Source organism: Lissotriton vulgaris, chromosome 8 (assembly GCF_964263255.1).
Source record: "Lissotriton vulgaris chromosome 8, aLisVul1.2, whole genome shotgun sequence".
NCBI lineage: Eukaryota > Metazoa > Chordata > Amphibia > Caudata > Salamandridae > Lissotriton > Lissotriton vulgaris.
The window spans coordinates 154,328,183-154,351,211 of NC_141696.1; the positions used below are offsets into that span (position 1 = coordinate 154,328,183).

The following is a 23,029-nucleotide window of genomic DNA, read 5'->3' on the forward strand; positions in this document are numbered from 1 at the left end:
TGGGACTTACCCTCACTGGCTGAGGCGTGAATTTCTGCATACCAACGTTGCATAGATGGTACGTTTGTGGTCAGTTTGGGATGGGTGGGAGGTCAAAAGCATGGAAAAGTATGTCGCCTTCACTTCTAGTCTCCTCTTCTAGGCCTACCTGCCGTTCACTCACTCTGTCTTTGTTTCATTCTCTCCTTCCTCAACACCCCTTCTCACTCACTCGCTCTATCACTTGTGCTCTTTCCCCTTGCTCTGCATTTCATAGTGGAAACATCTCTTGAATGGAGCATTAGAAAATGAGGGTACATAAAATTAACAATCTACTTATTGGAAACCAAAAATATCACAAGACTGAATGTAACCCATTTCATTAATAAAAGGGACTTTTTAAGCACCCCCCAAAAAACACATAAAACACCACGAGTGCTAGAAGAATATTATACGAGCTTGAAGACAGAATTGGGCAAATTAATTTGCAGTTGAAACTGAAGTTTGTTACTTATTCAGATATTATATGCACTGCCAATTTTTAGCTGAGATTCTAAAAGAACTCAGAGACAAAATGGACTTAAAGTTTTGTCAGAAGTGGGATTCGGACCCACGTCTCCAGGAGAGACTGCGGCCTTAACGCAGCGCCTTAGACCACTCGGCCATCCTGACCACACATTGCTTGATCATCTACAGAGAGGGAAAGATATTGTGAACCAAAAAAAGCACACATCTTAGGTCATGAGTGGCTAGAGCAAGAAAAAAACTCACTGCACTTTTCCAAGTAGACAACCATATAAGCCCATGTGAGGCAAATGATCAGATTTTTTCTCTCTCAAGAAAAAAGTAGAGTAAACACACAATTGTCAGAAGTGGGATTTGAACCCATGCCTCCAGAAGAGACTGCGACCTGAACGCAGCACCTTAGACCACTCGGCCATCCTGACTTGCATTTGTGGAACCTTCCACAGGCCAGACAGCCATGCAAGTGGGGTACCGAAAAGGCATGCCCTCAATTTATTTATCCTATTATAAGTACTTCCAACAGATCTTTGAACAATCCATAGAGAGCAGTACCTATGAAGAACTCTTAAGACCTTTAAGGCGTACAAAGAGAAAGTGCTATTAACCAGCCACTTGAACGGCCCAAAGCTGCTTTGAAATTGAGTCAACAGCCACCTCTTGGCTAGCTAAAGCAAGTTCAACAAGGAATTTCAATGTCACAACATAGGGTGGAATACGCAAATCTAAGCAGCCCCTGATCACAGCCCTGAGGAAATTGCCGTAAGTGTGCTGGAGTCCAACTGTCTACCAGATGCTAGGCATTCTTCCATATTTGCATGGCCTGTCTGGCCAGGGCATACAAGAGCATGACTCTTCCAGATGAGCTCTTACATGGGTCCTATGCTCATATAGTAAGGACTGCACTTTGTCAGCAAGACTTTATACAACCGAAATATATGAGAAACCCCAGCGCTCTTGACTAGATGAGGACGGAATCACATCCCAGGTGAAGACCAACAGATGCAACTTCCATCAGATGTTAACCTGAAAAAGGAGATTACATCTCCAAAAGTCATTTCAGAAGTGGGATTCGAACCCACGTCTCCAGAGGAGACTGCGGCCTAAACACAGCGCCTTAGACCACTCGGCCATCCTGACAGTGCAGAGTTTTAAGAAATGTATAAAAGTCACTCAGAAATTTCTGCCTCCATGCAAGCCTGAAATAATTTAAACCTTCAAACACAAGGTGCAACTTTATGCACAGGACAATAAACACAGAAGATCACATGTGAAAGCATTTCATTTCACAGGTGTACAATTTTTATGCTTTTAGAATACCTCATACCTCTCACCAGCTATTTAGGGTCCTGTATCCTACTCACAAAATTACCTTGCATGCGACCTCTCTCTCTACACAAACAACTACTGCACAGGAAGTAGGAAGGCAGAAGGTGGGGCATATTATGCAAATGTATGCTGTCATTGTGCCTTGCAGATTCATGCAGGATTTCTAGATCCTTGCTGGATACAAGAGAGCAGACCTTGTTTCAGATCAACTGTCCCTAGCAGGGAACGTCTGAGCACATGCAGTCTTTTGCTCTCTAGCCCCTGGCCTGGGACTTACCCTCACTGGCTGAGGCGTGAATTTCTGCATACCAACGTTGCATAGATGGTACGTTTGTGGTCGGTTTGGGATGGGTGGGAGGTCAAAAGCATGGAAAAGTATGTCGCCTTCACTTCTAGTCTCCTCTTCTAGGCCTACCTGCCGTTCACTCACTCTGTCTTTGTTTCATTCTCTCCTTCCTCAACACCCCTTCTCACTCACTCGCTCTATCACTTGTGCTCTTTCCCCTTGCTCTGCATTTCATAGTGGAAACATCTCTTGAATGGAGCATTAGAAAATGAGGTTACATAAAATTAACAATCTACTTATTGGAAACCAAAAATATCACAAGACTGAATGTAACCCATTTCATTAATAAAAGGGACTTTTTAAGCACCCCCCAAAAAACACATAAAACAGCACGAGTGCTAGAAGAATATTATACGAGCTTGAAGACAGAATTGGGCAAATTAATTTGCAGTTGAAACTGAAGTTTGTTACTTATTCAGATATTATATGCACTGCCAATTTTTAGCTGAGATTCTAAAAGAACTCAGAGACAAAATGGACTTAAAGTTTTGTCAGAAGTGGGATTCGGACCTACGTCTCCAGGAGAGACTGCGGCCTTAACGCAGCGCCTTAGACCAATCGGCCATCCTGACCACATGTTGCTTGATCATCTACAGAGAGGGAAAGATATTGTGAACCAAAAAAAGCACACATCTTAGGTTATGAGTGGCTAGAGCAAGAAAAAAACTCACTGCACTTTTCCAAGTAGACAACCATATAAGCCCATGTGAAGGAAATGATCAGATTTTTTCTCTCTCAAGAAAAAAGTAGAGTAAACACACAATTGTCAGAAGTGGGATTTGAACCCACGCCTCCAGAAGAGACTGCGACCTTAACGCAGCGCCTTAGACCACTCGGCCATCCTGACCACATTTGCTTGATCATCTACAGAGAGGGAAAGATATTGTGAACCAAAAAAAGCACACAACTTAGGTCATGAGTGGCTAGAGCAAGAAAAAAACTCACTGCACTTTTCCAAGTAGACAACCATATAAGCCCATGTGAGGGAAATGATCTGATTTTTTCTCTCTCAAGAAAAAAGTAGAGTAAACACACAATTGTCAGAAGTGGGATTTGAACCCACGCCTCCAGAAGAGACTGCGACCTGAATGCAGCACCTTAGACCACTCGGCCATCCTGACTTGCATTTGTGGAACCTTCCACAGGCCAGACAGCCATGCAAGTGGGGTACCGAAAAGGCATGCCCTCAATTTATTTATCCTATTATAAGTACTTCCAACAGATCTTTGAACAATCCATAGAGAGCAGTACCTATGAAGAACTGTTAAGACCTTTAAAGCGTACAAAGAGAAAGTGCTATTAACCAGCCACTTGAAAGGCCCAAAGCTGCTTTGAAATTGAGTCAACAGCCACCTCTTGGCTAGCTAAAGCAAATTCAACAAGGAATTTCAATGTCACAACATAGGGTGGAATACGCAAATCTAAGCAGCCCCTGATCACAGCCCTGAGGAAATTGCCGTAAGTGTGCTGGAGTCCAACTGTCTACCAGATGCTAGGCATTCTTCCATATTTGCATGGCCTGTCTGGCCAGGGCATACAAGAGCATGACTCTTCCAGATGAGCTCTTACATGGGTCCTATGCTCATATAGTAAGGACTGCACTTTGTCAGCAAGACTTTATACAACCGAAATATATGAGAAACCCCAGCTCTCTTGACTAGATGAGGACGGAATCACATCCCAGGTGAAGACCAACAGATGCAACTTCCATCAGATGTTAACCTGAAAAAGGAGATTACATCTCCAAAAGTCACGTCAGAAGTTGGATTTGAACCCGCGCCTCCAGAGGAGACTGCGGCCTAAACACAGCGCCTTAGACCACTCGGCCATCCTGACAGTGCAGAGTCTTAAGAAATGTATAAAAGTCACTCAGAAATTTCTGCCTCCATGCAAGCCTGAAATAATTCAAACCTTCAAACACAAGGTGCAACTTTATGCACAGGTCAATAAACACAGAAGATCACATGTGAAAGCATTTCATTTCACAGGTGTACAATTTTTATGCTTTTAGAATACCTCATACCTCTCACCAGCTATTTAGGGTCCTGTATTATACTCACAAAATTACCTTGCCTGCGACCTCTCTCTCTACACAAACAACTACTGCACAGGAAGTAGGAAGGCAGAAGGTGGGGCATATTATGCAAATGTATGCTGTCATTGTGCCTTGCAGATTCATGCAGGATTTCTAGATCCTTGCTGGATACAAGAGAGCAGACCTTGTTTCAGATCAACTGTCCCTAGCAGGGAACGTCTGAGCACATGCAGTCTTTTGCTCTCTAGCCCCTGGCCTGGGACTTACCCTCACTGGCTGAGGCGTGAATTTCTGCATACCAACGTTGCATAGATGGTACGTTTGTGGTCGGTTTGGGATTGGTGGGAGGTCAAAAGCATGGAAAAGTATGTCGCCTTCACTTCTAGTCTCCTCTTCTAGGCCTACCTGCCGTTCACTCACTCTGTCTTTGTTTCATTCTCTCCTTCCTCAACACCCCTTCTCACTCACTCGCTCTATCACTTGTGCTCTTTCCCCTTGCTCTGCATTTCATAGTGGAAACATCTCTTGAATGGAGCATTAGAAAATGAGGGTACATAAAATTAACAATCTACTTATTGGAAACCAAAAATATCACAAGACTGAATGTAACCCATTTCATTAATAAAAGGGACTTTTTAAGCACCCCCCAAAAAACACATAAAACACCACGAGTGCTAGAAGAATATTATACGAGCTTGAAGACAGAATTGGGCAAATTAATTTGCAGTTGAAACTGAAGTTTGTTACTTATTCAGATATTATATGCACTGCCAATTTTTAGCTGAGATTCTAAAAGAACTCAGAGACAAAATGGACTTAAAGTTTTGTCAGAAGTGGGATTCGAACCCACGCCTCCAGGAGAGACTGCGGCCTTAACGCAGCGCCTTAGACCACTCGGCCATCCTGACCACACATTGCTTGATCATCTACAGAGAGGGAAAGATATTGTGAACCAAAAAAAGCACACATCTTAGGTCATGAGTGGCTAGAGCAAGAAAAAAACTCACTGCACTTTTCCAAGTAGACAACCATATAAGCCCATGTGAGGCAAATGATCAGATTTTTTCTCTCTCAAGAAAAAAGTAGAGTAAACACACAATTGTCAGAAGTGGGATTTGAACCCACGCCTCCAGAAGAGACTGCGACCTGAACGCAGCACCTTAGACCACTCGGCCATCCTGACTTGCATTTGTGGAACCTTCCACAGGCCAGACAGCCATGCAAGTGGGGTACCGAAAAGGCATGCCCTCAATTTATTTATCCTATTATAAGTACTTCCAACAGATCTTTGAACAATCCATAGAGAGCAGTACCTATGAAGAACTCTTAAGACCTTTAAGGCGTACAAAGAGAAAGTGCTATTAACCAGCCACTTGAACGGCCCAAAGCTGCTTTGAAATTGAGTCAACAGCCACCTCTTGGCTAGCTAAAGCAAGTTCAACAAGGAATTTCAATGTCACAACATAGGGTGGAATACGCAAATCTAAGCAGCCCCTGATCACAGCCCTGAGGAAATTGCCGTAAGTGTGCTGGAGTCCAACTGTCTACCAGATGCTAGGCATTCTTCCATATTTGCATGGCCTGTCTGGCCAGGGCATACAAGAGCATGACTCTTCCAGATGAGCTCTTACATGGGTCCTATGCTCATATAGTAAGGACTGCACTTTGTCAGCAAGACTTTATACAACCGAAATATATGAGAAACCCCAGCTCTCTTGACTAGATGAGGACGGAATCACATCCCAGGTGAAGACCAACAGATGCAACTTCCATCAGATGTTAACCTGAAAAAGGAGATTACATCTCCAAAAGTCATTTCAGAAGTGGGATTCGAACCCACGTCTCCAGAGGAGACTGCGGCCTAAACACAGCGCCTTAGACCACTCGGCCATCCTGACAGTGCAGAGTTTTAAGAAATGTATAAAAGTCACTCAGAAATTTCTGCCTCCATGCAAGCCTGAAATAATTTAAACCTTCAAACACAAGGTGCAACTTTATGCACAGGACAATAAACACAGAAGATCACATGTGAAAGCATTTCATTTCACAGGTGTACAATTTTTATGCTTTTAGAATACCTCATACCTCTCACCAGCTATTTAGGGTCCTGTATCCTACTCACAAAATTACCTTGCATGCGACCTCTCTCTCTACACAAACAACTACTGCACAGGAAGTAGGAAGGCAGAAGGTGGGGCATATTATGCAAATGTATGCTGTCATTGTGCCTTGCAGATTCATGCAGGATTTCTAGATCCTTGCTGGATACAAGAGAGCAGACCTTGTTTCAGATCAACTGTCCCTAGCAGGGAACGTCTGAGCACATGCAGTCTTTTGCTCTCTAGCCCCTGGCCTGGGACTTACCCTCACTGGCTGAGGCGTGAATTTCTGCATACCAACGTTGCATAGATGGTACGTTTGTGGTCGGTTTGGGATGGGTGGGAGGTCAAAAGCATGGAAAAGTATGTCGCCTTCACTTCTAGTCTCCTCTTCTAGGCCTACCTGCCGTTCACTCACTCTGTCTTTGTTTCATTCTCTCCTTCCTCAACACCCCTTCTCACTCACTCGCTCTATCACTTGTGCTCTTTCCCCTTGCTCTGCATTTCATAGTGGAAACATCTCTTGAATGGAGCATTAGAAAATGAGGTTACATAAAATTAACAATCTACTTATTGGAAACCAAAAATATCACAAGACTGAATGTAACCCATTTCATTAATAAAAGGGACTTTTTAAGCACCCCCCAAAAAACACATAAAACAGCACGAGTGCTAGAAGAATATTATACGAGCTTGAAGACAGAATTGGGCAAATTAATTTGCAGTTGAAACTGAAGTTTGTTACTTATTCAGATATTATATGCACTGCCAATTTTTAGCTGAGATTCTAAAAGAACTCAGAGACAAAATGGACTTAAAGTTTTGTCAGAAGTGGGATTCGGACCCACGTCTCCAGGAGAGACTGCGGCCTTAACGCAGCGCCTTAGACCAATCGGCCATCCTGACCACATGTTGCTTGATCATCTACAGAGAGGGAAAGATATTGTGAACCAAAAAAAGCACACATCTTAGGTTATGAGTGGCTAGAGCAAGAAAAAAACTCACTGCACTTTTCCAAGTAGACAACCATATAAGCCCATGTGAAGGAAATGATCAGATTTTTTCTCTCTCAAGAAAAAAGTAGAGTAAACACACAATTGTCAGAAGTGGGATTTGAACCCACGCCTCCAGAAGAGACTGCGACCTGAACGCAGCGCCTTAGACCACTCGGCCATCCTGACTTGCATTTATAGAACCTTCCACAGGCCAGACAGCCATGCAAGTGGGGTACCGAAAAAGCATGCCCTCAATTTATTTATCCTATTATAAGTACTTCCAACAGATCTTTGAACAATCCATAGAGAGCAGTACCTATGAAGAACTCTTTATGCCTTTAAGGCGTACAAAGAGAAAGTGCTATTAACCAGCCACTTGAACGGCCCAAAGCTGCTTTGAAATTGAGTCAACAGCCACCTCTTGGCTAGCTAAAGCAAATTCAACAAGGAATTTCAATGTCACAACATAGGGTGGAATACGCAAATCTAAGCAGCCCCTGATCACAGCCCTGAGGAAATTGCCGTAAGTGTGCTGGAGTCCAACTGTCTACCAGATGCTAGGCATTCTTCCATATTTGCATGGCCTGTCTGGCCAGGGCATACAAGAGCATGACTCTTCCAGATGAGCTCTTACATGGGTCCTATGCTCATATAGTAAGGACTGCACTTTGTCAGCAAGACTTTATACAACCGAAATATATGAGAAACCCCAGCTCTCTTGACTAGATGAGGACGGAATCACATCCCAGGTGAAGACCAACAGATGCAACTTCCATCAGATGTTAACCTGAAAAAGGAGATTACATCTCCAAAAGTCATGTCAGAAGTGGGATTCAAACCCACGCCTCCAGAGGAGACTGCGGCCTAAACACAGCGCCTTAGACCACTCGGCCATCCTGACAGAGCAGAGTCTCAAGAAATGTATAAAAGTCACTCAGAAATTTCTGCCTCCATGCAAGCCTGAAATAATTTAAACCTTCAAACACAAGGTGCAACTTTATGCACAGGACAATAAACACAGAAGATCACATGTGAAAGCATTTCATTTCACAGGTGTACAATTTTTATGCTTTTAGAATACCTCATACCTCTCACCAGATTTTTAGGGTCCTGTATCCGACTCACAAAATTACCTTGCCTGCGACCTCTCTCTCTACACAAACAACTACTGCACAGGAAGTAGGAAGGCAGAAGGTGGGGCATATTATGCAAATGTGTGCTGTCATTGTGCCTTGCAGATTCATGCAGGATTTCTAGATCCTTGCTGGATACAAGAGTGCAGACCTTGTTTCAGATCAACTGTCCCTAGCAGGGAACGTCTGAGCACATGCAGTCTTTTGCTCTCTAGCCCCTGGCCTGGGACTCACCCTCACTGGCTGAGGCGTGAATTTCTGCATACCAACGTTGCATAGATGGTACGTTTGTGGTCGGTTTGGGATGGGTGGGAGGTCAAAAGCAGGGAAAAGTATGTCGCCTTCACTTCTAGTCTCCTCTTCTAGGCATACCTGCCGTTCACTCACTCTGTCTTTGTTTCATTCTCTCCTTCCTCAACACCCCTTCTCACTCACTCGCTCTATCACTTGTGCTCTTTCCCCTTGCTCTGCATTTCATAGTGGAAACATCTCTTGAATGGAGCATTAGAAAATGAGGTTACATAAAATTAACAATCTACTTATTGGAAACCAAAAATATCACAAGACTGATTGTAACCCATTTCATTAATAAAAGGGACTTTTTGAGCACCCCCCAAAAAACACATAAAACACCACGAGTGCTAGAAGAATATTATACGAGCTTGAAGACAGAATTGGGCAAATTAATTTGCAGTTGAAACTGAAGTTTGTTACTTATTCAGATATTATATGCACTGCCAATTTTTAGCTGAGATTCTAAAAGAACTCAGAGACAAAATGGACTTAAAGTTTTGTCAGAAGTGGGATTCGAACCCACGCCTCCAGGAGAGACTGCGGCCTTAACGCAGCGCCTTAGACCACTCGGCCATCCTGACCACATGTTGCTTGATCATCTACAGAGAGGGAAAGATATTGTGAACCAAAAAAAGCACACAACTTAGGTCATGAGTGGCTAGAGCAAGAAAAAAACTCACTGCACTTTTCCAAGTAGACAACCATATAAGCCCATGTGAAGGAAATGATCAGATTTTTTCTCTCTCAAGAAAATAATAGAGTAAACACACAATTGTCAGAAGTGGGATTTGAACCCATGCCTCCAGAAGAGACTGCGACCTGAACGCAGCACCTTAGACCACTCGGCCATCCTGACTTGCATTTATAGATCCTTCCACAGGCCAGACAGCCACGCAAGTGGGGTACCGAAAAAGCATGCCCTCAATTTATTTATCCTATTATAAGTACTTCCCACAGATCTTTGAACAATCCATAGAGAGCAGTACCTATGAAGAACTCTTTAGACCTTTAAGGCGTACAAAGAGAAAGTGCTAATAACCAGCCACTTGAACGGCCCAAAGCTGCTTTGAAATTGAGTCAACAGCCACCTCTTGGCTAGCTAAAGCAAATTCAACAAGGAATTTCAATGTCACAACATAGGGTGGAATACGCAAAGCTAAGCAGCCCCTGATCACAGCCCTGAGGAAATTGCCGTAAGTGTGCTGGAGTCCAACTGTCTACCAGATGCTAGGCATTCTTCCATATTTGCATGGCCTGTCTGGCCAGGGCATACAAGAGCATGACTCTTCCAGATGAGCTCTTACATGGGTCCTATGCTCATATAGTAAGGACTGCACTTTGTCAGCAAGACTTTATACAACCGAAATATATGAGAAACCCCAGCTCTCTTGACTAGATGAGGACGGAATCACATCCCAGGTGAAGACCAACAGATGCAACTTCCATCAGAAGTTAACCTGAAAAAGGGGATTACATCTCCAAAAGTCATGTCAGAAGTGGGATTCGAACCCACGTCTCCAGAGGAGACTGCGGCCTAAACACAGCGCCTTAGACCACTCGGCCATCCTGACAGAGCAGAGTTTTAAGAAATGTATAAAAGTCACTCAGAAATTTCTGCCTCCATGCAAGCCTGAAATAATTTAAACCTTCAAACACAAGGTGCAACTTTATGCACAGGACAATAAACACAGAAGATCACATGTGAAAGCATTTTATTTCACAGGTGTACAATTTTTATGCTTTTAGAATACCTCATACCTCTCACCAGCTTTTTAGGGTCCTGTATCCGACTCACAAAATTACCTTGCCTGCGACCTCTCTCTCTACAAAAACAACTACTGCACAGGAAGTAGGAAGGCAGAAGGTGGGGCATATTATGCAAATGTGTGCTGTCATTGTGCCTTGCAGATTCATGCAGGATTTCTAGATCCTTGCTGGATACAAGAGTGCAGACCTTGTTTCAGATCAACTGTCCCTAGCAGGGAACGTCTGAGCACATGCAGTCTTTTGCTCTCTAGCCCCTGGCCTGGGACTCACCCTCACTGGCTGAGGCGTGAATTTCTGCATACCAACGTCGCATAGATGGTACGTTTGTGGTCGGTTTGGGATGGGTGGGAGGTCAAAAGCAGGGAAAAGTATGTCGCCTTCACTTCTAGTCTCCTCTTCTAGGCATACCTGCTGTTCACTCACTCTGTCTTTGTTTCATTCTTTCCTTCCTCAACACCCCTTCTCACTCACTCGCTCTATCACTTGTGCTCTTTCCCCTTGCTCTGCATTTCATAGTGGAAACATCTCTTGAATGGAGCATTAGAAAATGAGGTTACATAAAATTAACAATCTACTTATTGGAAACCAAAAATATCACAAGACTGAATGTAACCCATTTCATTAATAAAAGGGACTTTTTGAGCACCCCCCAAAAAACACATAAAACACCACGAGTGCTAGAAGAATATTATACGAGCTTGAAGACAAAATTGGGCAAATTAATTTGCAGTTGAAACTGAAGTTTGTTACTTATTCAGATATTATATGCACTGCCAATTTTTAGCTGAGATTCTAAAAGAACTCATAGACAAAATGGACTTAAAGTATTTTTAAAGAAGTGGGATTTGAACCCACGCCTCCAGGAGAGACTGCGGCCTTAACGCAGCGCCTTAGACCACTCGGCCATCCTGACCACATGTTGCTTGATCATCTACAGAGAGGGAAAGATATTGTGAAACAAAAAAAGCACACATCTTAGGTCATGAGTGGCTAGAGCAAGAAAAAAACTCACTGCACTTTTCCAAGTAGACAACCATATAAGCCCATGTGAGGCAAATGATCAGATTTTTTCTCTCTCAAGAAAAAAGTAGAGTAAACACACAATTGTCAGAAGTGGGATTTGAACCCACGCCTCCAGAAGAGACTGCGACCTGAACGCAGCGCCTTAGACCACTGGGCCATCCTGACTTGCATTTGTAGAACCTTCCACAGGCCAGACAGCCATGCAAGTGGGGTACCGAAAAGGCATGCCCTCAATTTATTTATCCTATTATAAGTACTTCCAACAGATCTTTGAACAATCCATAGAGAGCAGTACCTATGAAGAACTCTTAAGACCTTTAAGGCTTACAAAGAGAAAGTGCTATTAACCAGCCACTTGAACGGCCCAAAGCTGCTTTGAAATTGAGTCAACAGCCACCTCTTGGCTAGCTAAAGCAAATTCAACAAGGAATTTCAATGTCACAACATAGGGTGGAATACGCAAATCTAAGCAGCCCCTGATCACAGCCCTGAGGAAATTGCCGTAAGTGTGCTGGAGTCCAACTGTCTACCAGATGCTAGGCATTCTTCCATATTTGCATGGCCTGTCTGGCCAGGGCATACAAGAGCATGACTCTTCCAGATGAGCTCTTACATGGGTCCTATGCTCATATAGTAAGGACTGCACTTTGTCAGCAAGACTTTATACAACCGAAATATATGAGATACCCCAGCTCTCTTGACTAGATGAGGACGGAATCACATCCCAGGTGAAGACCAACAGATGCAACTTCCATCAGATGTTAACCTGAAAAAGGAGATTACATCTCCAAAAGTCATTTCAGAAGTGGGATTCGAACCCACGCCTCCAGAGGAGACTGCGGCCTAAACACAGCGCCTTAAACCACTCGGCCATCCTGACAGTGCAGAGTCTTAAGAAATGTATAAAAGTCACTCAGAAATTTCTGCCTCCATGCAAGCCTGAAATAATTTAAACCTTCAAACACAAGGTGCAACTTTATGCACAGGTCAATAAACACAGAAGATCACATGTGAAAGCATTTCATTTCACAGGTGTACAATTTTTATGCTTTTAGAATACCTCATACCTCTCACCAGCTATTTAGGGTCCTGTATTATACTCACAAAATTACCTTGCCTGCGACCTCTCTCTCTACACAAACAACTACTGCACAGGAAGTAGGAAGGCAGAAGGTGGGGCATATTATGCAAATGTATGCTGTCATTGTGCCTTGCAGATTCATGCAGGATTTCTAGATCCTTGCTGGATACAAGAGAGCAGACCTTGTTTCAGATCAACTGTCCCTAGCAGGGAACGTCTGAGCACATGCAGTCTTTTGCTCTCTAGCCCCTGGCCTGGGACTTACCCTCACTGGCTGAGGCGTGAATTTCTGCATACCAACGTTGCATAGATGGTACGTTTGTGGTCGGTTTGGGATGGGTGGGAGGTCAAAAGCATGGAAAAGTATGTCGCCTTCACTTCTAGTCTCCTCTTCTAGGCCTACCTGCCGTTCACTCACTCTGTCTTTGTTTCATTCTCTCCTTCCTCAACACCCCTTCTCACTCACTCGCTCTATCACTTGTGCTCTTTCCCCTTGCTCTGCATTTCATAGTGGAAACATCTCTTGAATGGAGCATTAGAAAATGAGGTTACATAAAATTAACAATCTACTTATTGGAAACCAAAAATATCACAAGACTGAATGTAACCCATTTCATTAATAAAAGGGACTTTTTAAGCACCCCCCAAAAAACACATAAAACAGCACGAGTGCTAGAAGAATATTATACGAGCTTGAAGACAGAATTGGGCAAATTAATTTGCAGTTGAAACTGAAGTTTGTTACTTATTCAGATATTATATGCACTGCCAATTTTTAGCTGAGATTCTAAAAGAACTCAGAGACAAAATGGACTTAAAGTTTTTTCAGAAGTGGGATTCGAACCCACGTCTCCAGGAGAGACTGCGGCCTTAACGCAGCGCCTTAGACCAATCGGCCATCCTGACCACATGTTGCTTGATCATCTACAGAGAGGGAAAGATATTGTGAACCAAAAAAAGCACACATCTTAGGTTATGAGTGGCTAGAGCAAGAAAAAAACTCACTGCACTTTTCCAAGTAGACAACCATATAAGCCCATGTGAAGGAAATGATCAGATTTTTTCTCTCTCAAGAAAAAAGTAGAGTAAACACACAATTGGCAGAAGTGGGATTTGAACCCACGCCTCCAGAAGAGACTGCGACCTGAACGCAGCGCCTTAGACCACTCGGCCATCCTGACTTGCATTTATAGAACCTTCCACAGGCCAGACAGCCATGCAAGTGGGGTACCGAAAAAGCATGCCCTCAATTTATTTATCCTATTATAAGTACTTCCAACAGATCTTTGAACAATCCATAGAGAGCAGTACCTATGAAGAACTCTTTATGCCTTTAAGGCGTACAAAGAGAAAGTGCTATTAACCAGCCACTTGAACGGCCCAAGCTGCTTTGAAATTGAGTCAACAGCCACCTCTTGGCTAGCTAAAGCAAATTCAACAAGGAATTTCAATGTCACAACATAGGGTGGAATACGCAAATCTAAGCAGCCCCTGATCACAGCCCTGAGGAAATTGCCGTAAGTGTGCTGGAGTCCAACTGTCTACCAGATGCTAGGCATTCTTCCATATTTGCATGGCCTGTCTGGCCAGGGCATACAAGAGCATGACTCTTCCAGATGAGCTCTTACATGGGTCCTATGCTCATATAGTAAGGACTGCACTTTGTCAGCAAGACTTTATACAACCGAAATATATGAGAAACCCCAGCTCTCTTGACTAGATGAGGACGGAATCACATCCCAGGTGAAGACCAACAGATGCAACTTCCATCAGATGTTAACCTGAAAAAGGAGATTACATCTCCAAAAGTCATGTCAGAAGTGGGATTCAAACCCACGCCTCCAGAGGAGACTGCAGCCTAAACACAGCGCCTTAGACCACTCGGCCATCCTGACAGAGCAGAGTCTTAAAAAATGTATAAAAGTCACTCAGAAATTTCTGCCTCCATGCAAGCCTGAAATAATTTAAACCTTCAAACACAAGGTGCAACTTTAAGCACAGGACAATAAACACAGAAGATCACATGTGAAAGCATTTCATTTCACAGGTGTACAATTTTTATGCTTTTAGAATACCTCATACCTCTCACCAGCTTTTTAGGGTCCTGTATCCGACTCACAAAATTACCTTGCCTGCGACCTCTCTCTCTACACAAACAACTACTGCACAGGAAGTAGGAAGGCAGAAGGTGGGGCATATTATGCAAATGTGTGCTGTCATTGTGCCTTGCAGATTCATGCAGGATTTCTAGATCCTTGCTGGATACAAGAGTGCAGACCTTGTTTCAGATCAACTGTCCCTAGCAGGGAACGTCTGAGCACATGCAGTCTTTTGCTCTCTAGCCCCTGGCCTGGGACTCACCCTCACTGGCTGAGGCGTGAATTTCTGCATACCAACGTTGCATAGATGGTACGTTTGTGGTCGGTTTGGGATGGGTGGGAGGTCAAAAGCAGGGAAAAGTATGTCGCCTTCACTTCTAGTCTCGTCTTCTAGGCATACCTGCCGTTCACTCACTCTGTCTTTGTTTCATTCTCTCCTTCCTCAACACCCCTTCTCACTCACTCGCGCTATCACTTGTGCTCTTTCCCCTTGCTCTGCATTTCATAGTGGAAACATCTCTTGAATGGAGCATTAGAAAATGAGGTTACATAAAATTAACAATCTACTTATTGGAAATCAAAAATATCACAAGACTGAATGTAACCCATTTCATTAATAAAAGGGACTTTTTAAGCACCCCCCAAAAAACACATAAAACACCACGAGTGCTAGAAGAATATTATACGAGCTTGAAGACAGAATTGGGCAAATTAATTTGCAGTTGAAACTGAAGTTTGTTACTTATTCAGATATTATATGCACTGCCAATTTTTAGCTGAGATTCTAAAAGAACTCAGAGACAAAATGGACTTAAAGTTTTGTCAGAAGTGGGATTCGAACCCACGCCTCCAGGAGAAACTGCAGCCTTAACGCAGCGCCTTAGACCACTCGGCCATCCTGACCACATGTTGCTTGATCATCTACAGAGAGGGAAAGATATTGTGAACCAAAAAAAGCACACATCTTAGGTCATGAGTGGCTAGAGCAAGAAAAAAACTCACTGCACTTTTCCAAGTAGACAACCATATAAGCCCATGTGAGGGAAATGATCTGATTTTTTCTCTCTTAAGAAAAAAGTAGAGTAAACACATAATTGTCAGAAGTGGGATTTGAACCCACGCCTCCAGAAGAGACTGCGACCTGAACGCAGCGCCTTAGGCAACTCGGCCATCCTGACTTGCATTTGTGGAACCTTCCACAGGCCAGACAGCCATGCAAGTGGGGTACCGAAAAGGCATGCCCTCAATTTATTTATCCTATTATAAGTACTTCCAACAGATCTTTGAACAATCCATAGAGAGCAGTACCTATGAAGAACTCTTTAGACCTTTAAGGCGTACAAAGAGAAAGTGCTATTAACCAGCCACTTGAACGGCCCAAAGCTGCTTTGAAATTGAGTCAACAGCCACCTCTTGGATAGCTAAAGCAAATTCAACAAGGAATTTCAATGTCACAACATAGGGTGGAATACGCAAATCTAAGCAGCCCCTGATCACAGCCCTGAGGAAATTGCCGTAAGTGTGCTGGAGTCCAACTGTCTACCAGATGCTAGGCATTCTTCCATATTTGCATGGCCTGTCTGGCCAGGGCATACAAGAGCATGACTCTTCCAGATGAGCTCTTACATGGGTCCTATGCTCATATAGTAAGGACTGCACTTTGTCAGCAAGACTTTATACAACCGAAATATATGAGAAACCCCAGCTCTCTTGACTAGATGATGACGGAATCACATCCCAGGTGAAGACCAACAGATGCAACTTCCATCAGATGTTAACCTGAAAAAGGAGATTACATCTCCAAAAGTCATGTCAGAAGTGGGATCGAACCCACGCCTCCAGAGGAGACTGCAGCCTAAACACAGCGCCTTAGACCACTCGGCCATCCTGACAGTGCAGAGTCTTAAGAAATGTATAAAAGTCACTCAGAAATTTCTGCCTCCATGCAAGCCTGAAATAATTTAAACCTTCAAACACAAGGTGCAACTTTATGCACAGGACAATAAACACAGAAGATCACATGTGAAAGTATTTCATTTCACAGGTGTACAATTCTTATGCTTTTAGAATACCTCATACCTCTCACCAGCTATTTAGGGTCCTGTATCCTACTCACAAAATTACCTTGCCTGCGACCTCTCTCTCTACACAAGCAACTCCTGCACAGGAAGTAGGAAGGCAGAAGGTGGGGCATATTATGCAAATGTATGCTGTCATTGTGCCTTGCAGATTCATGCAGGATTTCTAGATCCTTGCTGGATACAAGAGTGCAGACCTTGTTTCAGATCAACTGTCCCTAGCAGGGAACGTCTGAGCACATGCAGTCTTTTGCTCTCTAGCCCCTGGCCTGGGACTCACCCTCACTGGCTGAGGCGTGCATTTCTGCATACCAACGTTGCATAGATGGTACGTTTGTGGTCGGTTTGGGATGGGTGGGAGGTCAAAAGCAGGGAAAAGTATGTCGCCTTCACTTCTAGTCTCCTCTTCTAGGCATACCTGCCGTTCACTCACTCTGTCTTTGTTTCATTCTTTCCTTCCTCAACACCCCTTCTCACTCACTCGCTCTATCACTTGTGCTCTTTCCCCTTGCTCTGCATTTCATAGTGGAAACATCTCTTGAACGGAGCATTAGAAAATGAGGTTACATAAAATTAACAATCTACTTATTGGAAACCAAAAATATCACAAGACTGAATGTAACCCATTTCATTAATAAAAGGGACTTTTTGAGCACCCCCTAAAAAACACATAAAACACCACGAGTGCTAGAAGAATATTATACGAGCTTGAAGACAGAATTGGGCAAATTAATTTGCAGTTGAAACTGAAGTTTGTTACTTATTCAGATATTATATGCACTGCCAATTTTTAGCTGAGATTCTAAAAGAACTCAGAGACAAAATGGACTTAAAGTTTTGTCAGAAGTGGGATTTGAACCCACGCCTCCAGGAGAGACTGCGGTCTTAACGCAGCGCCTTAGACCACTCGGCCATCCTGACCACATGTTGCTTGATCATCTACAGAGAGGGAAAGATATTGTGAAACAAAAAAAGCACACATCTTAGGTCATGAGTGGCTAGAGCAAGAAAAAAACTCACTGCACTTTTCCAAGTAGACAACCATATAAGCCCATGTGAGGCAAATGATCAGATTTTTTCTCTCTCAAGAAAAAAGTAGAGTAAACACACAATTGTCAGAAGTGGGATTTGAACCCACGCCTCCAGAAGAGACTGCGACCTGAACGCAGCGCCTTAGACCACTCGGCCATCCTGACTTGCATTTGTGGAACCTTCCACAGGCCAGACAGCCATGCAAGTGGGGTACCGAAAAGGCATGCCCTCAATTTATTTATCCTATTATAAGTACTTCCAACAGATCTTTGAACAATCCATAGAGAGCAGTACCTATGAAGAACTCTTAAGACCTTTAAGGCGTACAAAGAGAAAGTGCTATTAACCAGCCACTTGAACGGCCCAAAGCTGCTTTGAAATTGAGTCAACAGCCACCTCTTGGCTAGCTAAAGCAAATTCAACAAGGAATTTCAATGTCACAACATAGGGTGGAATACGCAAATCTAAGCAGCCCCTGATCACAGCCCTGAGGAAATTGCCGTAAGTGTGCTGGAGTCCAACTGTCTACCAGATGCTAGGCATTCTTCCATATTTGCATGGCCTGTCTGGCCAGGGCATACAAGAGCATGACTCTTCCAGAGGAGCTCTTACATGGGTCCTATGCTCATATAGTAAGGACTGCACTTTGTCAGCAAGACTTTATACAACCGAAATATATGAGAAACCCCAGCTCTCTTGACTAGATGAGGACGGAATCACATCCCAGGTGAAGACCACAGATGCAACTTCCATCAGATGTTAACCTGAAAAAGGAGATTACATCTCCAAAAGTCATTTCAGAAGTGGGATTCGAACCCACGCCTCCAGAGGAGACTGCGGCCCAAACACAGCGCCTTAGACCACTCGGCCATCCTGACAGTGCAGAGTCTTGAGAAATGTATAAAAGTAACTCAGAAATTTCTGCCTCCATGCAAGCCTGAAATAATTTAAACCTTCAAACACAAGGTGCAACTTTATGCACAGGACAATAAACACAGAAGATCACATGTGAAAGCATTTCATTTCACAGGTGTACAATTTTTATGCTTTTAGAATACCTCATACCTCTCACCAGCTATTTAGGGTCCTGTATTATACTCACAAAATTACCTTGCCTGCGACCTCTCTCTCTACACAAACAACTACTGCACAGGAAGTAGGAAGGCAGAAGGTGGGGCATATTATGCAAATGTATGCTATCATTGTGCCTTGCAGATTCATGCAGGATTTCTAGATCCTTGCTGGATACAAGAGAGCAGACCTTGTTTCAGATCAACTGTCCCTAGCAGGGAACGTCTGAGCACATGCAGTCTTTTGCTCTCTAGCCCCTGGCCTGGGACTTACCCTCACTGGCTGAGGCGTGAATTTCTGCATACCAACGTTGCATAGATGGTACGTTTGTGGTCGGTTTGGGATGGGTGGGAGGTCAAAAGCATGGAAAAGTATGTCGCCTTCACTTCTAGTCTCCTCTTCTAGGCCTACCTGCCGTTCACTCACTCTGTCTTTGTTTCATTCTCTCCTTCCTCAACACCCCTTCTCACTCACTCGCTCTATCACTTGTGCTCTTTCCCCTTGCTCTGCATTTCATAGTGGAAACATCTCTTGAATGGAGCATTAGAAAATGAGGGTACATAAAATTAACAATCTACTTATTGGAAACCAAAAATATCACAAGACTGAATGTAACCCATTTCATTAATAAAAGGGACTTTTTAAGCACCCCCCAAAAAACACATAAAACACCACGAGTGCTAGAAGAATATTATACGAGCTTGAAGACAGAATTGGGCAAATTAATTTGCAGTTGAAACTTAAGTTTGTTACTTATTCAGATATTATATGCACTGCCAATTTTTAGCTGAGATTCTAAAAGAACTCAGAGACAAAATGGACTTAAAGGTTTGTCAGAAGTGGGATTCGAACCCACGCCTCCAGGAGAGACTGCGGCCTTAACGCAGTGCCTTAGACCACTCGGCCATCCAGACCACATTTGGTTGATTATCTACAGAGAGGGAAAGATATTGTGAACCAAAAAAAGCACACATCTTAGGTCATGAGTGGCGAGAGCAAGAAAAAAACTCACTGCACTTTTCCAAGTAGACAACCATATAAGCCCATGTGAGGGAAATGATCTGATTTTTTCTCTCCCAAGAAAAAAGTAGAGTAAACACACAATTGTCAGAAGTGGGATTTGAACCCACGCCTCCAGAAGAGACTGCGACCTGAACGCAGCGCCTTAGACCACTCGGCCATCCTGACTTGCATTTGTGGAACCTTCCACAGGCCAGACAGCCATGCAAGTGGGGTACCGAAAAGGCATGCCCTCAATTTATTTATCCTATTATAAGTACTTCCAACAGATCTTTGAACAATCCATAGAGAGCAGTACCTATGAAGAACTCTTTAGACCTTTAAGGCGTACAAAGAGAAAGTGCTATTAACCAGCCACTTGAAAGGCCCAAAGCTGCTTTGAAATTGAGTCAACAGCCACCTCTTGGCTAGCTAAAGCAAATTCAACAAGGAATTTCAATGTCACAACATAGGGTGGAATACGCAAATCTAAGCAGCCCCTGATCACAGCCCTGAGGAAATTGCCGTAAGTGTGCTGGAGTCCAACTGTCTACCAGATGCTAGGCATTCTTCCATATTTGCATGGCCTGTCTGGCCAGGGCATACAAGAGCATGACTCTTCCAGATGAGCTCTTACATGGGTCCTATGCTCATATAGTAAGGACTGCACTTTGTCAGCAAGACTTTATACAACCGAAATATATGAGAAACCCCAGCTCTCTTGACTAGATGAGGACGGAATCACATCCCAGGTGAAGACCAACAGATGCAACTTCCATCAGAAGTTAACCTGAAAAAGGAGATTACATCTCCAAAAGTCATGTCAGAAGTGGGATTCGAACCCACGTCTCCAGAGGAGACTGCGGCCTAAACACAGCGCCTTAGACCACTCGGCCATCCTGACAGAGCAGAGTCTTAAGAAATGTATAAAAGTCACTCAGAAATTTCTGCCTCCATGCAAGCCTGCAATAATTTAAACCTTCAAACACAAGGTGCAACTTTATGCACAGGACAATAAACACAGAAGATCACATGTGAAAGCATTTTATTTCACAGGTGTACAATTTTTATGCTTTTAGAATACCTCATACCTCTCACCAGCTTTTTAGGGTCCTGTATCCGACTCACAAAATTACCTTGCCTGCGACCTCTCTCTCTACACAAACAACTACTGCACAGGAAGTAGGAAGGCAGAAGGTGGGGCATATTATGCAAATGTGTGCTGTCATTGTGCCTTGCAGATTCATGCAGGATTTCTAGATCCTTGCTGGATACAAGAGTGCAGACCTTGTTTCAGATCAACTGTCCCTAGCAGGGAACGTCTGAGCACATGCAGTCTTTTGCTCTCTAGCCCCTGGCCTGGGACTCACCCTCACTGGCTGAGGCGTGAATTTCTGCATACCAACGTTGCATAGATGGTACGTTTGTGGTCGGTTTGGGATGGGTGGGAGGTCAAAAGCAGGGAAAAGTATGTCGCCTTCACTTCTAGTCTCCTCTTCTAGGCATACCTGCCGTTCACTCACTCTGTCTTTGTTTCATTCTTTCCTTCCTCAACACCCCTTCTCACTCACTCGCTCTATCACTTGTGCTCTTTCCCCTTGCTCTGCATTTCATAGTGGAAACATCTCTTGAATGGAGCATTAGAAAATGAGGTTACATAAAATTACCAATCTACTTATTGGAAACCAAAAATATCACAAGACTGAATGTAACCCATTTCATTAATAAAAGGGACTTTTTGAGCACCCCCCAAAAAACACATAAAACACCACGAGTGCTAGAAGAATATTATACGAGCTTGAAGACAGAATTGGGCAAATTAATTTGCAGTTGAAACTGAAGTTTGTTACTTATTCAGATATTATATGCACTGCCAATTTTTAGCTGAGATTCTAAAAGAACTCAGAGACAAAATGGACTTAAAGTTTTGTCAGAAGTGGGATTTGAACCCACGCCTCCAGGAGAGACTGCGGCCTTAACGCAGCGCCTTAGACCACTCGGCCATCCTGACCACATGTTGCTTGATCATCTACAGAGAGGGAAAGATATTGTGAAACAAAAAAAGCACACATCTTAGGTCATGAGTGGCTAGAGCAAGAAAAAAACTCACTGCACTTTTCCAAGTAGACAACCATATAAGCCCATGTGAGGCAAATGATCAGATTTTTTCTCTCTCAAGAAAAAAGTAGAGTAAACACACAATTGTCAGAAGTGGGATTTGAACCCACGCCTCCAGAAGAGACTGCGACCTGAACGCAGCACCTTAGACCACTCGGCCATCCTGACTTGCATTTGTGGAACCTTCCACAGGCCAGACAGCCATGCAAGTGGGGTACCGAAAAGGCATGCCCTCAATTTATTTATCCTATTATAAGTACTTCCAACAGATCTTTGAACAATCCATAGAGAGCAGTACCTATGAAGAACTCTTCAGACCTTTAAGGCGTACAAAGAGAAAGTGCTATTAACCAGCCACTTGAACGGCCCAAAGCTGCTTTGAAATTGAGTCAACAGCCACCTCTTGGCTAGCTAAAGCAAATTCAACAAGGAATTTCAATGTCACAACATAGGGTGGAATACGCAAATCTAAGCAGCCCCTGATCACAGCCCTGAGGAAATTGCCGTAAGTGTGCTGGAGTCCAACTGTCTACCAGATGCTAGGCATTCTTCCATATTTGCATGGCCTGTCTGGCCAGGGCATACAAGAGCATGACTCTTCCAGATGAGCTCTTACATGGGTCCTATGCTCATATAGTAAGGACTGCACTTTGTCAGCAAGACTTTATACAACCGAAATATATGAGAAACCCCAGCTCTCTTGACTAGATGAGGACGGAATCACATCCCAGGTGAAGACCAACAGATGCAACTTCCATCAGATGTTAACCTGAAAAAGGAGATTACATCTCCAAAAGTCATTTCAGAAGTGGGATTCGAACCCACGCCTCCAGAGGAGACTGCGGCCTAAACACAGCGCCTTAGACCACTCGGCCATCCTGACAGTGCAGAGTTTTAAGAAATGTATAAAAGTCACTCAGAAATTTCTGCCTCCATGCAAGCCTGAAATAATTTAAACCTTCAAACACAAGGTGCAACTTTATGCACAGGACAATAAACACAGAAGATCACATGTGAAAGCATTTCATT

At 43.5% G+C, this 23,029-nt stretch overlaps 17 non-coding genes across 17 annotated transcripts; all 17 read right to left on the minus strand.

The window, feature by feature from the left end:
• Positions 1-2,940: 2,940 nt before the first annotated feature.
• Positions 2,941-3,023, minus strand: TRNAL-AAG (transfer RNA leucine (anticodon AAG)). The gene has a single exon. It is a non-coding gene; the product is annotated as a tRNA-Leu (tRNA).
• Positions 3,024-5,036: 2,013 nt separating this feature from the next.
• Positions 5,037-5,119, minus strand: TRNAL-AAG (transfer RNA leucine (anticodon AAG)). The gene has a single exon. It is a non-coding gene; the product is annotated as a tRNA-Leu (tRNA).
• Positions 5,120-5,311: 192 nt separating this feature from the next.
• Positions 5,312-5,394, minus strand: TRNAL-CAG (transfer RNA leucine (anticodon CAG)). Its single transcript has one exon. It is a non-coding gene; the product is annotated as a tRNA-Leu (tRNA).
• Positions 5,395-7,408: 2,014 nt separating this feature from the next.
• On the minus strand, positions 7,409-7,491 carry TRNAL-CAG (transfer RNA leucine (anticodon CAG)). The gene has a single exon. It is a non-coding gene; the product is annotated as a tRNA-Leu (tRNA).
• Positions 7,492-8,123: 632 nt separating this feature from the next.
• On the minus strand, positions 8,124-8,206 carry TRNAL-UAG (transfer RNA leucine (anticodon UAG)). Its single transcript has one exon. It is a non-coding gene; the product is annotated as a tRNA-Leu (tRNA).
• Positions 8,207-9,230: 1,024 nt separating this feature from the next.
• TRNAL-AAG (transfer RNA leucine (anticodon AAG)) lies at positions 9,231-9,313 on the minus strand. Its single transcript has one exon. It is a non-coding gene; the product is annotated as a tRNA-Leu (tRNA).
• A 907-nt stretch (positions 9,314-10,220) lies between these two features.
• Positions 10,221-10,303, minus strand: TRNAL-UAG (transfer RNA leucine (anticodon UAG)). The gene has a single exon. It is a non-coding gene; the product is annotated as a tRNA-Leu (tRNA).
• A 1,301-nt stretch (positions 10,304-11,604) lies between these two features.
• On the minus strand, positions 11,605-11,687 carry TRNAL-CAG (transfer RNA leucine (anticodon CAG)). The gene has a single exon. It is a non-coding gene; the product is annotated as a tRNA-Leu (tRNA).
• Positions 11,688-15,522: 3,835 nt separating this feature from the next.
• TRNAL-AAG (transfer RNA leucine (anticodon AAG)) lies at positions 15,523-15,605 on the minus strand. Its single transcript has one exon. It is a non-coding gene; the product is annotated as a tRNA-Leu (tRNA).
• Positions 15,606-17,618: 2,013 nt separating this feature from the next.
• TRNAL-AAG (transfer RNA leucine (anticodon AAG)) lies at positions 17,619-17,701 on the minus strand. Its single transcript has one exon. It is a non-coding gene; the product is annotated as a tRNA-Leu (tRNA).
• A 192-nt stretch (positions 17,702-17,893) lies between these two features.
• On the minus strand, positions 17,894-17,976 carry TRNAL-CAG (transfer RNA leucine (anticodon CAG)). Its single transcript has one exon. It is a non-coding gene; the product is annotated as a tRNA-Leu (tRNA).
• Positions 17,977-18,607: 631 nt separating this feature from the next.
• On the minus strand, positions 18,608-18,690 carry TRNAP-UGG (transfer RNA proline (anticodon UGG)). Its single transcript has one exon. It is a non-coding gene; the product is annotated as a tRNA-Pro (tRNA).
• A 1,024-nt stretch (positions 18,691-19,714) lies between these two features.
• On the minus strand, positions 19,715-19,797 carry TRNAL-AAG (transfer RNA leucine (anticodon AAG)). Its single transcript has one exon. It is a non-coding gene; the product is annotated as a tRNA-Leu (tRNA).
• A 191-nt stretch (positions 19,798-19,988) lies between these two features.
• Positions 19,989-20,071, minus strand: TRNAL-CAG (transfer RNA leucine (anticodon CAG)). The gene has a single exon. It is a non-coding gene; the product is annotated as a tRNA-Leu (tRNA).
• A 632-nt stretch (positions 20,072-20,703) lies between these two features.
• TRNAL-UAG (transfer RNA leucine (anticodon UAG)) lies at positions 20,704-20,786 on the minus strand. The gene has a single exon. It is a non-coding gene; the product is annotated as a tRNA-Leu (tRNA).
• Positions 20,787-21,810: 1,024 nt separating this feature from the next.
• On the minus strand, positions 21,811-21,893 carry TRNAL-AAG (transfer RNA leucine (anticodon AAG)). Its single transcript has one exon. It is a non-coding gene; the product is annotated as a tRNA-Leu (tRNA).
• A 192-nt stretch (positions 21,894-22,085) lies between these two features.
• On the minus strand, positions 22,086-22,168 carry TRNAL-CAG (transfer RNA leucine (anticodon CAG)). Its single transcript has one exon. It is a non-coding gene; the product is annotated as a tRNA-Leu (tRNA).
• Between the last annotated feature and the right edge of the window lie 861 nt (positions 22,169-23,029).